Raw genomic sequence first — 14512 nt, forward strand, 5'->3', positions numbered from 1 at the left:
TAACCAGTGTTGGATGACATGTGGTGCGTGGTGAGCTGGGGCAGGGGCAGGGACGGGTAAGAGAGGGAGAAAGTCCGTTCTGATCTACGATTGCCTTGGCTTCTGGTGTTACAGGGCTGGAGCTACAGATGTGTACCAGCTTCCCAGATTTGAGGTGGGAATTCAGAATGCAATATAGCCTTTTTAGTTTGAGGATATCAAGGGTTTTTTTAAGTCTTTTGGCAACAACTTCTTTATGAAAGCGTGAGTACTCATCAGTTGGGAAAAGAGTAAAAAACTGTTTTAAGCCCTAAATGCCTTCAAGGCTGAATAGATGGCTAAGGACTGTGTTGGGATCCCCACCTTCATTATTGCGGAAACGCCTCTCGGAGTAAGAAAAAAAAAAGGGACCTTCAGAATGGATTGTTGACACCCTTTAATTTTCTGGATCTTGGGTTTCAGATTCTGACTTTCTTCCTTTTTTTTAATTTATTTTTATTTTTTTTTCCCAACGTTTTTTATTTTTTTTGGGACAGAGAGAGACAGAGCATGAACGGGGGAGGGGCAGAGAGAGAGGGAGACACAGAATCGGAAACAGGCTCCAGGGTCTGAGCCATCAGCCCAGAGCCCTACGCGGGGCTCGAACTCACGGACCGCGAGATCGTGACCTCAGCTGAAGTCGGACGCTCAACCGACTGCGCCACCCAGGCGCCCCCTTCCTTTTTTTTTTTTTTTTAAAGAATGGTGTAATTCCTCCAAGAAAACTATGGTTTAATCAGCAAAATCGGGAGTAGGATTTTGGTGGCCTCATGAAATAACTGAAGGAAGGGTTTTGTTTTGTTTTTTGTTTTTTGTTTTTTCCTAATGTGGTCCAGAAGTGAGGTTGGGTTATTCTCCCCGCCAAGTGCCAGTTTTCCTTGGTGAGGTCCTATTTCCCGACAGCTTACGCCTGCCCCTGAGTTTTTGGATCTCTGTCCTCCCAGGGTGTGTGGTCTGCTCTCCCTCCAGCCCTAGAGCTGTGGTATAAGGGCTTCCATGTCTACAGAGAACCGGCTGGACAGTGAAGCTCACAGCGTGACTCTTCGAGGGTGTGAGAGCAGTTCTGTTAAGGAGTCGAGGCAAAGACTCTCTTCTCCAGCGCAGGGCACTTACACTTACAGAGGGAGGGTGAGCAGGAGATCGCTCTCTGGACACGTGTTTTCCTCTCAGGCTTCGCTGAATGTTGAAGCAAAGTATGACAAGTCGGTCTCTTGCCTGGAGGGGGCTGAGGAGCAGGTGATCCCACTCATATACCTGATAGGTTGTGTCAGCAAGACTGGCTCATTCTCTCAAGAGTGGACTCACATTAGCCAGACATGCAGAGAATGATGTACAATCAGAAGACCAGCTTACCCATCAGCGGTGAGAAACCAGAAGGCCCAGATCTGATGCTCAGGCACATCATGCCTGTGGCCTTAACAACTTGGGGAGCTGGAGTCTGCCCTGATGGTGGCCTGTTGAGTCAGAGAAGGGGGGCTGGTTGGGTGCTTCAGCTCTCGAGTGGCTTAATGTGTCCCAGACCTGGTGAGGGAAAGGTCTCGACCCGGGCAGGCCTTTACTTGGAGACACACTGTCACCTTCTGGCCTTTATGTGGTCCTGTATCTTCTTTTCAGCTTGTGGCTTAACAGGGTTCTGTGCTAATTGTATCAGGTGGTTGTTGATGGTGAGAGAGAAAGAGAACGTGAGCTTCTGAGATAATTACTTTGTCCTTGCCTCCTAACCAGTAGCCAGCAGATGACTTTGTTTCAGCTTAGTTAATAGTTAATGATAGGGGCGCCTGGGTGGCTCAGTCGGTGAAGCATCCGACTTCGGCTCAGGTCACGATCTCACAGTCCGTGAGTTCGAGCCCCGCGTCGGGCTCTGGGCTGATGGCTCAGAGCCTGGAGCCTGCTTCCGATTCTGTGTCTCCTTCTCTCTCTGCCCCTCCTCCATTCATGCTCTGTCTCTCTCTGTCTCAAAAATAAATAAAAACGTTAAAAAAATTTAAAAAAAAATAGTTAATGATAGCTCTTTTCCATGTCCTTCCAGTTCCCTGTAAGACATAGACACAGGACTCTCCAGGAAACTACAGCTTAACCTGCAGCCATAGTCACCCTCCCTAAGACGCTGCCCCCCACGTGTAGACCCAGAGACTCCCCTTGTGAGGGGTTGTCAGATCTGCAGAATTCCTTCTCTCCCAGTGGGGGCTGGGAGGGAAGAGAGTCCATGAGGGGAGGTAGTGGTCTCTTCAAATGAACTCCATCCGATCGAGAATCTCCCCAACTAGCTACGAGGTGGGGGATGAGGCTGAGAGGATTTCGCTGGTGGAAGTCTCCGCGGGGAAACACAGGCCCTGAATGGAGTCCATCTGTGAAGAGCTGTGAGGGCCACAGCCAGGGAGAGGCCTCTGGAGGGAGATGTTGGCAGGGTTAGGTCGGGAGCATGGCGTAGTGAGAGGGCTTCTCCTCTGTTGCATCGGCTATCCGGAGAAAGAAGGAAGGCTTGTTCTGTCATGGGCTGGTGTCTTTGTCCAAGGTGCCACTTGATCCTGCCCATGACCTGTGAGGGAGACGGTCATGGCCACAGCCTTGGGGGGACCTGGCTTTCTACCTGATCATCTCAAGATGGATGTGGGTGGATGCATGACTTCTGTGTAAGAACGCTGAGGACTCCCCTGTACGACTGACTTAGGGGCCATCTGACCTTTTTGTGACTCTGTATCATCTTCTGTAAAAGGGGAATTGCAGTAGTAACTTCCTCACAGTGTTTGGGGGAAAGAGGACGTGGATTAGTACGAAGCACTTAGAATCAATCCTGTCTGACTTGTAACCATTCAGTACATGTCAGTAATTGATGTTATTGTCGCTCCCTGTACATCTCACAGCCCTATAGGGACAGCTTTGTATGGTCCTAAAGTTAGGATTAAAACAGTTTGTACTACATAAGCCATTGTGAGGATTATACATTAAATGAGGTAGTTGAGATAACTTGCTTGTATCACAGTCTGGGATCTAGAATATACTGCGGTGGGCAGAATGATGGTCCCCCAGGGACATCCATGTCCTGACCCCCAGAACCTGTGAATATGCTACCTGCTCTGGCAAAAGAGACGTTTCAGCTGTGGGTAAGTGAAAGATTTTGATGATGGGAGATTATCGTGGTTATCCAGATGGCTCCAGTGTAGTCAAAGGGTCCTCACAAAAGGAAGGAGGAGGGTCCGAGAGGTAGAAGATGTGACAACAGAAGCCGCAGAGGTCAGAGCGATGCGGGCCCCCAGCTAAGGAGTGTGGGTGTCCTCTAGAAACTGGGAAAGACTGGGGAATGGGCTCTGCCCTAGAGCCTCCAGGGGGAGCATGGCCCTGCGGATGGGCTGACTGTAGCCTGTAAGACCTTCGAGACTTCAGACCTCCTGAGCCGTGAGGTAATAAATTTGTGTTGTTCTAAGCTACCGAGTTTGTGGTTGTTACAGCAGCCATAGGAAATGAACACAGCTAGTGAGCTGAGCTGAGCTGAGGTACTGACTTGACCGTGGATGGGCCCCGGGACCATCGTCATCACTGTCTTAATGGAGTCTGAGCTGGGGCGCTGATGCTTTGAGGGGCTGGGTTTTTTTGTCAGAGGTCCCCCAGTGGATGAAATGGGACCTCAGAGGAGAGCTGTGGCCTTTGGTGGGCAGCACACATGGGACAGGAAAGCCCACTGCCTCTGGCCCAGGCCTGTGCATGGTGTGCGTGTCTGGACCTGGGCACACCCTCGCCCCACCCTGGGGTCTCCGGTGCCAACCCCTGTGTTCCTGTCACCGCCTGCCCTGGACACTGGAGGCGAGGCCCCCACCCTGTGTGGTTGGGGTCTCGCTGTCTAGTGAACCCTTGGGGTTACTCTTCGGGTGTGGTCAGTGGTTGTGTGTGCAGTTGATGAGGCTGCTTTCTCAGTGTCCCATGGGATTTCTTACGGAGTCTTTGCTGCTCAGCAGAACCTTGCTTGGTATTGACCTTCTCTCGGGCTCCCCTGAGGAGCATTTACCTGTGAATCAGAGCTGGCTCTCTGGGCTAAGGAGGAGCAATGATCCTGCTGGGGCACCCTTCTTTCCTGTTCGGGCTTAGGAGGCTCAGGCCACCGTAGTTCTCTTCTCTCCGTGTGAGGCCGTCACATACAGGGAAGAGCTGAGTTCCTTTGAGCGTGCGTATGCAGCCATGCTTGACACGACCGTGCAGCCCTGAGCTCCCACCCTCCTTCCTCTCTTTGCTTTCAATCTTGAGTTGGGTCCCCGTAGCTCATATGCTTGTGCAACTGATTAGCTCTTTACTGGATCCAGAGTCCATCCTGTCCTTGTGAAGGGCTCTTATTTCTCGGAGTCTGTTTTTCCAAATACACATGCCTGTGGTGTGTTGGGGGCTCTTGCTCCTGCCCTTCCCCTCATCGGGTCCCCTCTGCTGTCCTCCTCTGCCTTGGCCACCGTCGTCTTACCCTATAGTGATGGATTTAAGGCTGCACACTCTCGTCGGTGGCTCCATGTAATTAATGTGTCGTGGGCTCGGGAACAGAGGGCTCTCTTGCTACTGGCCATCAGAGTAATCAGCGGCAAGGCAGGAGGTACAGTGGGAGGAACTTGACAGATGAGGGAGGCTTGGGAGCAATTTAAAAAATTTCAGAAACAGAAGAAGGGGAAAAAAAGGAAGTCCTCAGCCTCTCTGATGGGTTGCATGTCTGCCTGTGTATAGCCTGCTCACTGATGCCCCATTGAACATGGTGTGTGCTTCATGCTCTCAGGGGCCTCCGTTTCCCTGGCCTCCCAGCACAATTGATGCCCCGTTTCTATGGAGATGGATGGCCATGGGCGGGGTATTCCTAGAGCCTGCCTGTGCCGCTGGGCATGGGGGGCTTAACTTTGTATCCTGTAGTGTAAACCATGGCAGGCGTGGGCCGTTTCCACTTGGGCGGCCTCGCATCCTGCCCCCGATGTGCACAGAGGCAAAGATGTCTTGATCTGCGTTGGGCTGCTCTGGTCACTCCTGACTCTGCTCATGTTTGTGTGCAGTGGGACAAACGTGGAACCTCGTGGAAACACTCACCCGATCCCATCTCTCTGCTCTTTAAAACCCACTCCAGGGGCGCCTGGGTGGCTCAGTCGGTTGAGCGTCTGACTTCAGCTCAGGTCACGATCTCGCGGTCTGTGAGTTCGAGCCCCGCGTCAGGCTCTGGGCTGATGGCTCAGAGCCTGGAGCCTGCTTCCAATTCTGTGTCTCCCTCTCTCTCTGCCCCTCCCCCGTTCGTGCTCTGTCTCTCTCTGTGTCTCAAAATAAATAAATGTTAAAAAAAAATTAAAAAAAAAAAAAAAAAGAAAGAACCCACTCCAGACCTTTTGATGCTGGCCTCCAGTGCTGGCTGTGGCTGGGTCGTTCCAGTGTTCCAACCCCACCTCTTCCTGGCCTGCCCTAGCCCCCCACCACACTGTCCCCCAGCCACCCTGGCCATCAGGCTCTTCCTCAGCTGCACCAGGCTGGTTCCTACCTCAGTGCCTTGGTGGTTGTTCCTTTGCTGGAATGCTCTTTACCCGTGTCTACACAGCTGACTCCACCCTGTCAAGCAGGGCTCTGCTCAGGGGTCGCCTCCTCTGACCGCCCTGTCTCGTATTGTGTCTTCCCCCTTAGTTTTTATCATGTTACTTCATTGCAGAGTGTATCAGGACCTTGGAGTATCTTGAGTTCACCCTCTCCTGTGCTTGCTGTCTGTGCCCCACTGTGCATTCCACAAGAACAGGGACCTTGTCTGTTCTCTCCTGCCCTGTGTTCAAAGTGCCTTGAGCAATACTTGACTCAGGTGCATGCTCCATGAATGTTCACATCAATGAGTGGAAATTTCAGGGGGGCTGTTGTAGGACCTGGCCTCGTGGCAGGTCAGGTGACAGAAGACCTCCAATCAGATTCTTACCACATCTAGTTTGGTTTTCATGAGCACAGTTAGCACACAATTTCAACTCTCCTCTGGTGTCATCCTTCAGAGCTCTTAACTCCAAGAGTCCTACAATCCAATCTTCTCTGGCCTAAAAAAACGTCTAGAAGTGCCTGTCTTTAGGGATGTCTTGATCCAGGGGTACAAATAACAGGACCCCCCCCCCCGCCATCCCCCATTTCTCAGGTCTGGTTTAACCCCACTTTTCTCCCCGTACTGGTACATGTTTGACCTTCAGGCTTCTGAGGGAGAAATCATCCCATTGCAGGTGCTTGCTGACATTTCCGGTGCTGATGCTCCCCCTCCCCCCCCTCCCCCACCACCTTCGTGGCTGAGTCTAGGCTGTCAGCACCGTGTCACTGAGTGCTGTTGAGGGAAGACTGCACAGCCTGGGCTCCTGTGAGCCGCTGGGCCCAGCCCCCACGCCCCAGTGGGTGCTGGCCTGTTCTCGGCAGGCCTTCTCACGCCGGCAAGAGGCTGCCAGCAGCTCTAGGTTTCATCTGGTCGGCAAACCAGCAGAAGAGAGCACTTCTCTTCCCCACCAGTTTCCATACGAACTACCCTGCCATCTTCCACGTGGAGCAGAGCCGAGTGGTGGTTTTCAGTCTTGGCTCCACACCGAATCACCTGGGGATTAAAACTTCCCATCCTTGCCCACCCGGAACCACTGCGTTGGTGGATTATCATGTGCAAACCAATGAAGTTCACGGTCAGCCAGTATGCTACAAATGTGACAGCAGTCTGGCTCTTGACCAGCAGCAGTCGTTTCAGATCAATGAAAGCTGTGACTTTCATCTCCGATCCAGGTGTGGCCTCAGAACTTGTCTCCAAATAGGTTCCACCAATTACGAAGAGGGTGGGTGGTTAGGGGAGGTGGGTGTGCAAGGGAAGGTGTTCACCACTGCTGACTTAACAGGGTACTTGTACTGTGCCCCCCCCCCCCGCCCCGCCCCAGATCCACAGTGGGTGTCAAGCACCTCTTCCTGGTTTCTCTAATCTTTCCCTTTCTCCGGGAGCATGGCCCTTCTCCTCTTTGCCCAGCATCCTCCCCCTCTGGGTGCCGCTCATGAAGCTTCAGTGTAGTCTGGCCTTGTGCCCCTGTCCTGATGGCTTTCGGATCCCTCCTCTTTGCTCATCCAGTTTCCTCTTCTGGAAGTGCCATTTCCCTTCTCCCTGGTCAGCCAGATGTTGCATTTATTTTAAGAGCCAGCTCTTCTCCTGTCCCTGTAAAGAAATCTAATCACACTGATCTCCCAGTTTCCTAATCTATTGCACTGACAAGCAGTAACCGAGCTCTGGCATTTGATTGCCCACTCTCATGAGTTTGTAGTCCTGTCCCGGTTATGTAGTGTGTCTGACCGACCGCACAGAGGATCGTGACTTTAGTTTGTGTGTTGACCAAGGGCACAATAGGTATTTGATAAAACTTGTTGCCACACTCCATCCAAATACTCGTAGTGATTTTGGAGTAGGAGGCAAGTTGGCATAGAGGGGAGCAGTGTTACCTGAGAGAAGTTTGGGGAAGCAATGTTGCTTAATAAAAGGAAGAGAATAATTGTTCCCCCTTCTTCTAGGAGTGACCCACACCGCTCTGCCCACAGCCCATGGGTGGGGTCTAGGCCTGGGGTTCCACCTAGATGCAGAGATGTCTGGGGAGTGTCCTGTCTGGCTGGGTGGCTGAATCCCAGCAGGAGTTGAGTACAAGGGAGGACGAACAGAGGTTCATGCCAGTCATACTGGGCACTCGCTTGGATGCATGCGGCATCTGTCTCCGAAGCTAGTTGGGTGGCTCCTAAGAAAGGGACCTCATACCCAATATGCTCATTTGGGGACTTGTGCCCTGAGAGTCTTGGAAGGAGTGGTTGGTAACTTGTAAGGGTCTGCAGTAGAAAGAATGTCCGGGAATGTGGCAAAGCTATGTGTGTGAGGATAACTGATTACCTTGCCCGTCATGAATTGGGATGAAGAGGTCATGTACCTACCCTTCGTTGAATGATGTTTCTGGTGTCCGCTACAAATCTTGGCTTATTGATGGGAAGACAGGATACCCTGTGATTCACTCAACAGGTGGACATGTGCCAGGCACAGTTCTGGGAGTACTTCAGTGAATGACAGGTACAAGCTCTCCACCTGAGCTGACTGCCTAGTGGGGGACATGGACAGTGAAAAGGTAGACAGATAATTACAAATGCATGCTATGATGCCGCTCAGCCTTTTCTGATCAGGCCTTGGAATCACCTAGAAAAATAGTTGGTTGATAGTGAAAAGCTTCCATTCAGTGAGTATCTGTAAGGTGCTGGACCTGTGCTAGGTTCTTCACCCTGTAGCATCTCTGTTGGCACCCCACTTTACAGATGTGAGGAAATCGAGGCTCTGAGAGACGCGTGTGCTCAAGGCCCCTGTACTAGGAGTCTCCAGAGAAACAGCTACATATATACACACACACACATTTAAGCACACATGTATGCATACATACATACACACATGTATACACATTTACTTATTTACATACATATATACACACACAAACATAGGTATATCGAGCTGTTGAAATTAACCTTTACAGTCCTCTGCCCAGAGGCCAAGCCAGGGTTCTTAGCTAGGTTTAGGCTGAGTGCATGCATTTCCTGCTTCTCCAGATATGTTCTGCTAGCCAGAGAATAGTGTCCTAGGTGGTAAAATCTGTTGCATCACCCTGGGTCTTAGAAGTTGTGTGTAGCCACTGACCAGGAGCTGCCTGCCTGTGGGGCAGCCTGGGGTGGAGTACCCCGGCTGGGTAGCATCTACCCTACCCCTTAACTTTATCCTAAAAAAGATCCATTCCCTTCCCCTCTTCTCCCCCAGATGACCGAAATCTAATTGTGTGCTGCCACATAGGGCTCCGGGTCAGAGCATGAGTGCCTCGGGACTGGCCACCAGACTTGGGGAGAAACCACTTCTCAGTAGCGGTGGAGACGAGGCATGCTATTGGCATTGTTTTCTTCCTCCATGAAGGCTCGTCCTTCCGTAGTAAAAGGAGAGGAGGTGCGTGCAGAGGCCACAGTAGAACATGGAGGCAAAGGCAGGCTTGGGTTTTCCAGCCAGTGGGGTCTGGGATGAATCTCCACACTCTCCTTGACTAGTTCCAAATTCTTGAAAGAAGTTTTTAACTCAGAGCTTTCAGTGTGTTCATTTTGGGGGCAGAGATGATAATGGAGTGTTGACTTGTACAACTATTTGAAGTCTCAAATGGATGATGTATGGAAAGTACCAGGCAATTGTTGATGTTATTTTGGATTGGAGAGATGGGTTTTGAAGGGCATCTAGTATGTGGAAGGTCAAGGCACATTAGCAGAACACCTGTACATTAATTTCTGAAAGTGGGTGAATAATTGTGGTGAAAATGGTAAAGTAAATCTCGTTGAAAGCTTTACAGTCCTGGTAAATCACTTGTGTGACTAACTAGTTTACTGACCTTCAAATAAATATCTGTACCAGTAGCTCAGTACCTGACCCCTTAGGCAGTGATCAGTACTGGAAGCACCTGGAGAACCGTTTATGGGACAGTGGCCCAAACTCTGATTTTTTTTTTTAAGTTAGAATTTACTGGAAAAGTCTGGGGAATAAGGTATCCAATACCCAGTGTACTCACCACCCAGATTTAATGCACAGTTTTCCGTATTTATTTCTGATCAATAAAAAAAATTAAGTTTCAAATGCCATTTAGGACATCCTTACTGATTACATCCATATGTTCCCAGATGAACACTGTGGCCCAGCTTGGATGACATGCCTCCTTTAAGGTAATCTTCTGGATTTCAGAGGAGGGTTAGGACTCTGATGGGCCACACCAGGCTCCTCACATGCCCACTCCTAGGGGTGGGGAGAGGTGAGGTGGGAGCAGCTCTACACAGCACAGTCGATTGAGAATGGGATGGGGGCAACCCTCTGAAATGAGGAGGGAGACCGATGAAGAGATCATGTTGGGTTGCAGAAGCGCAGGTGGCCATGCAGCTGGGGTGATGTGGGAAATGTAACCTCTCCAGAATTTTTATTCAGCAGAGGTTTGGTGGTTTTGTGGGGTAGGGGTTTGGAGGCATTGTCTTGGCACTGCGTCTGCATAAAATGCGCTCTGTTATGTCGAATTTGTATGTTCATTTGGGTTAGTGGGTCAAGTAGTGAGGTTTGGCTGCATTAAAAAAAACAAACCAAAAAAACCCAAACAGTGACTTCTACAAGATTTTTCCCTTACCTATCACAAGTCTGGAAATACATAGTCTTCTCTGGGGCTAGTGTGATGGTTTTATGATCATCAGGAACTCAGGCTGCTTTTTCTTTTTGCTCTACAATCTTCAGTACATGGCTTTTTATCGTCTTGATTGCCTTATGGTACCTAGATGGCGGCTGATGTTTGAGCCATTACACCTGTATGTTAGGCAGCTGGAAGTGGGAAGTGGCGAGGGGCCGAGCGTGCATTTCATAGCTGAATTCTATAAGGATTTAAAACCTGAGGGGTAATCTGTAAGAAGCTTTTCAGGATACCACCCCCTCCCCCACGACTTCTGCTTCTAGCTCTTCGGCTCCCCTAATTGCAAGGAAAGCTGGGAAATGTGATTGCGTCATTGGCACATGAAGGAGGGATAATGGATATTGGGTAGATAGCCAGCTGTCCTGGCCCCAGGAGGCTGATGGAAGCTATGTGGGAGGGGTGGGGGTGGTGCTGCCAAAGCTCCTCCCCACCTTCCCTGTTCCCACCACCCCCAACCATCCCTTAGTGCTGTCAGCATCGAGAAAAACTTCATCAAAGGCACAGGGGTCATCATTGCAAGAGGATCTGGTCCCTGGGTCTAGAAGTGCCCATGTCTCTCTGGGGACTCCCATAAAGGATAACCTTTTATTTGCTCACCCTGATTTTATCCCCTGTAGGATGCTTTCCCCTGCTAAATCATTGAAAGAGAAATTGCTTGGAAATACCAAGTATCGATTTGTGATTTCTGTTCATTTCTTCTTTATTGTTCGGCGAGAAAGGAAGTCCCAGAAATGGAACAGGAGCCCTCGGACAGCTTCAGCTCCCTCCTGGAGGTGGGCCAAAGCCAGATGTACGTTGATCATTGCGCTGTTACTTTCTAGGGCCGCCTTGGCCTTGGATTGTTGTGCAGTTTGTCAGTCAACGTCTTGTTTGGTGTCCGGCTTCTCTCCTTCCAGGAAGCTGACAGGTGGCTTGTTTTGTTCAATGCCACTCTAGTTCTGAAACTAGTAGTATTGCTGCCTATTTTGTACTTAAAATTTTTTATTCCTTCCTTTCTTGAGTGATGTATTCACTAAGCATTTATACCAGGATGCAGGCTCCTTGTGAGGAACATTGACTTGGTTTTGACACTGTTGTGCAGACACCTTCCAAAAACAGATGCCTGACCCCAGATGTCCCCCTGGTAGGTGACAAAGAGCTTTTTGATGAATGAGTGAAAGAATGAATGTGTTGAGCACCGTATGATAATAGCTCACGTGGATTAAGCTTCATATGCCAGGCCCTGCTCTGCTTGATAGGCACCCTTCTTGTGGGGTGAGTACTGTCATCGTCCCCGTTGTATGGGTGAGGGGCCTGAAACTTAAGAGGTCAGAGCATAGAGAGGGGCCGAACTGGGTTACAGCTCCTGCCATCCTCCGCGTAAGGATTCGATTGTTTTTACTGTCATCAGCGCGGTCAAGTGCTTTGCCCAAGGTGCACAGTGGGTGAATGGTGTCCTGACACAGAAGGGAATGGCAGTGTGTGCCCCTCTGCAGCCCATAGGCTGGGGTGACTGGGTGGGTACACTGGGTGGGCTGTAGGAGAGGGAGCACCCAGATGTCTCCCAGGCAGCCAAGCCAGTGGGCAGAACAGGGCAGGTTGTGGACATTGAGCCATGCTATGTGCTTTCTAGGTGCACTTGACCACAGGAACCAGGAGGCATTCTAGGTATGTGCTGTACCTGAAACTTGCCACCTTGCCAGTCTCCCCACTGCCCTTTTCATTTCTGTCGGACTCCTCTTCTTACTGTTCATGGGACCCAATCCCTCCAAAAACGCACCCTCCTTCCCACAGGTGGAGCCAGTTACACCCAGCTCAGCTCTACCTTTAATTGCTTGTGCCTTTGTTTGCACCTGGTTTGTCTCATTATAATGCCATTAGCATAGTGCAGGGGTCTGGCTGCTGGGCAGCCAGGAATTGTGCCGGCACGTTTTGAAGCCTTGCTTCTATGCTCTTGGCTTCTTCCCGATGAGTAAAATGAAGGATTTGGAATAGACAGGAAGCAAACGTATACCCAGGGGCCAAAAGCATCTGCTGAACTCGTAGCTTGCTTAAAAATACTTTTCCAGCAACTTTATTGTTGAACACCAATTTGTGTTTTCTTGTTAAAAAAGAAGCCATATTCACTGTAGAGAATGTAAGATGATACAGGTAAGTAGAAAGGGAAAAACTAAAAGTCACTTACCAACCCTCAGGTGTTGTTAACAATCTGGAAGCTACCTTTCCAGGTAGGTATATTGCTTTGCCATGTGACCGCTCCTTGGGGTAAACACCCCCACCTGGAGAGAGCTTTGTGATCTCTGACCACCCCTCCCTTTGACACATGGACTTTATGGGCCAAGAGAAAAGTGGATGGCATGGACAAAACCCACAGTAAATAATTTAACAGTAAAGTCAGGCAGTGGTTCAACCTGACTGTAAATTATATCAAGTGTCAGCAACTAGTCACATGTGTTCCGAGTGACAGGAAATGGGGTTCGATGGGATGCAAGCTGGCTGCTGCTTGCTGTCTTGCCTCTTTTCTCACCTCTTTTCCAAAGTAGAGTGGAACATTGTTCACGGAGGCAGCCTTTACCAGAAAGTGTTAGAACATGAACGTGAGACCATGGGTTTGGCCCCAAAAGTCCCAGGTCTGCCCTTTGCCAGAAATGTAACCTTAGGCAGGTTACCTGGCCTTTGGTTTTCTGTGTATGTCATCTTGGGTAGTTTCTCTTCCTTAGTCTTCCAGTTCATGAACGTTTTCTTCTGCAGTTTGCCCATGACATGTTCATGTGGCCTCCCCTAGCTGCAGTGGATGCTGGGAAATTGTCTTTGTCTTCCATCCAGATGGTCAGGTGCTCAGCAAGAAATTTTTCTTGGTACAGAAGAAAGAATGGCTAGGGGACACAAGCCCTTTCCGCCACACATCTGAATTAGCAGCTACTTGGCTTTTACCCGAGGAAGCTGGTGGTGTTGGCTTGGCTAGCAGGGACAGGAATGGGGTCTGTTTCAGTGGAGAAATGGGGAAAAGTAAAATGTGAAAGATGATTTCTGCTTCCCACTTTTGAAGCTCTCCCCATTTGTGTGAAACAGGAGAAACAGGACTCCTCCTTCTCTTTGTGTTTAAGCAGTAAGGTAGCCATTTTCTTTTGTCCCGTGCTTATTTCTCCTGTGAATCAAGGGTGCCCTTGTAGCACGCAGGATTGGATTTACCGTGGACGTTTGTCCTCTTGATCAGCTATTGGTCAATACCGTGAGAATTGGAATTAGAATTGAGGCCCAGGTGCAAACCCTGACTTATGGCTCACCTGGTGTCATTTTGGGATGGCATAACTGAGCCACTCCATCTGTAAGTACCTACCTGGTAAGATTCATTCGTTCATTCATTCATTCATTCATTTGAAAGAAAATGCTGGAGGGGGAGAGAGAGATTCCCAAGCAGGCCACGAACTTAATGTGGGATTTGATTCCATGACCCTGGGATCATGACCTGAGCTGAAATCAAGAGTTGGATGCTCAACTGACTGAGTCACCCAGGTGCCCCTGAGCTTAAGTTTTAAACTACTCTTTCTGTATCATTTGGTCTCCCATGCGGAGAGGAGAATAAAATTAATCTTGGTTTCCCATGACTTTCTATTACTCTTTTCATCTGTTTTGGCAACTTGTAGCCAGAGAGTTCTTTGTATGACACTTAGCCTCCAATTAAATATGAATCATAGGAGGTCTCTTCTGTCCCTTCTATTATTTGCAATAATAAAAAATGGTCAAATGTACTAGAGAATTGATTTTAGTGAAATCAGTCACTAGATTTTTTTTAAGTTGATTTCTTTTGAGAGAGTGAGAGAGAGCGTGAACAGGGGATGGGCAGAGAGAGAGGGAGAGAAAGAATCTCAAGCATGCTCCCTGCTGTCAGTGCAGAGCCTGACGGTGGGGTTCGATCTCATGAACTGTGAGATCATGACCTGAGCTGAAATCAAGAGTCAGATGCTAACTGAGCCACCCATGCCCTTCTCATACCTTGTTTTTTAATAGTTGAATATTTTATTGGAATTTTAAAGTTGAGTTATATATACTTTTTGTAACAAATGCAACAATACAGAGATGTACGAACAAGTTACTCTGACCCAGTGCTACCTATTTCAGACAACCAGAATTAATTGACATATGTAAACTTAAACAGATCTTGACAAACACATATACCCATTCGGTTTCTTTTTATTCTCCCCAAGAGTGGAATTACCATTGAGTCTCTATCCAAGGTTGCCAAACTGTGGTCCATAGGCATGTCATCTGTTTGTGTAAATAAAGTGTTAGTG

At 49.3% G+C, this 14512-nt stretch overlaps 1 protein-coding gene across 3 annotated transcripts in view; it reads left to right on the forward strand.

Moving 5' to 3' along the window:
- LOC147571718 (uncharacterized) overlaps positions 1-14512 on the forward strand; it is an 80363-nt gene that overhangs the window by 36275 nt on the left and 29576 nt on the right. The gene's annotated exons all lie outside the window — the stretch shown is intronic.

This window comes from Puma concolor, unplaced genomic scaffold (genome assembly GCF_028749965.1).
Source record: "Puma concolor isolate L17-30 unplaced genomic scaffold, mPumCon1.1.hap2 unalloc_scaffold_11, whole genome shotgun sequence".
NCBI classification, from domain to species: domain Eukaryota; kingdom Metazoa; phylum Chordata; class Mammalia; order Carnivora; family Felidae; genus Puma; species Puma concolor.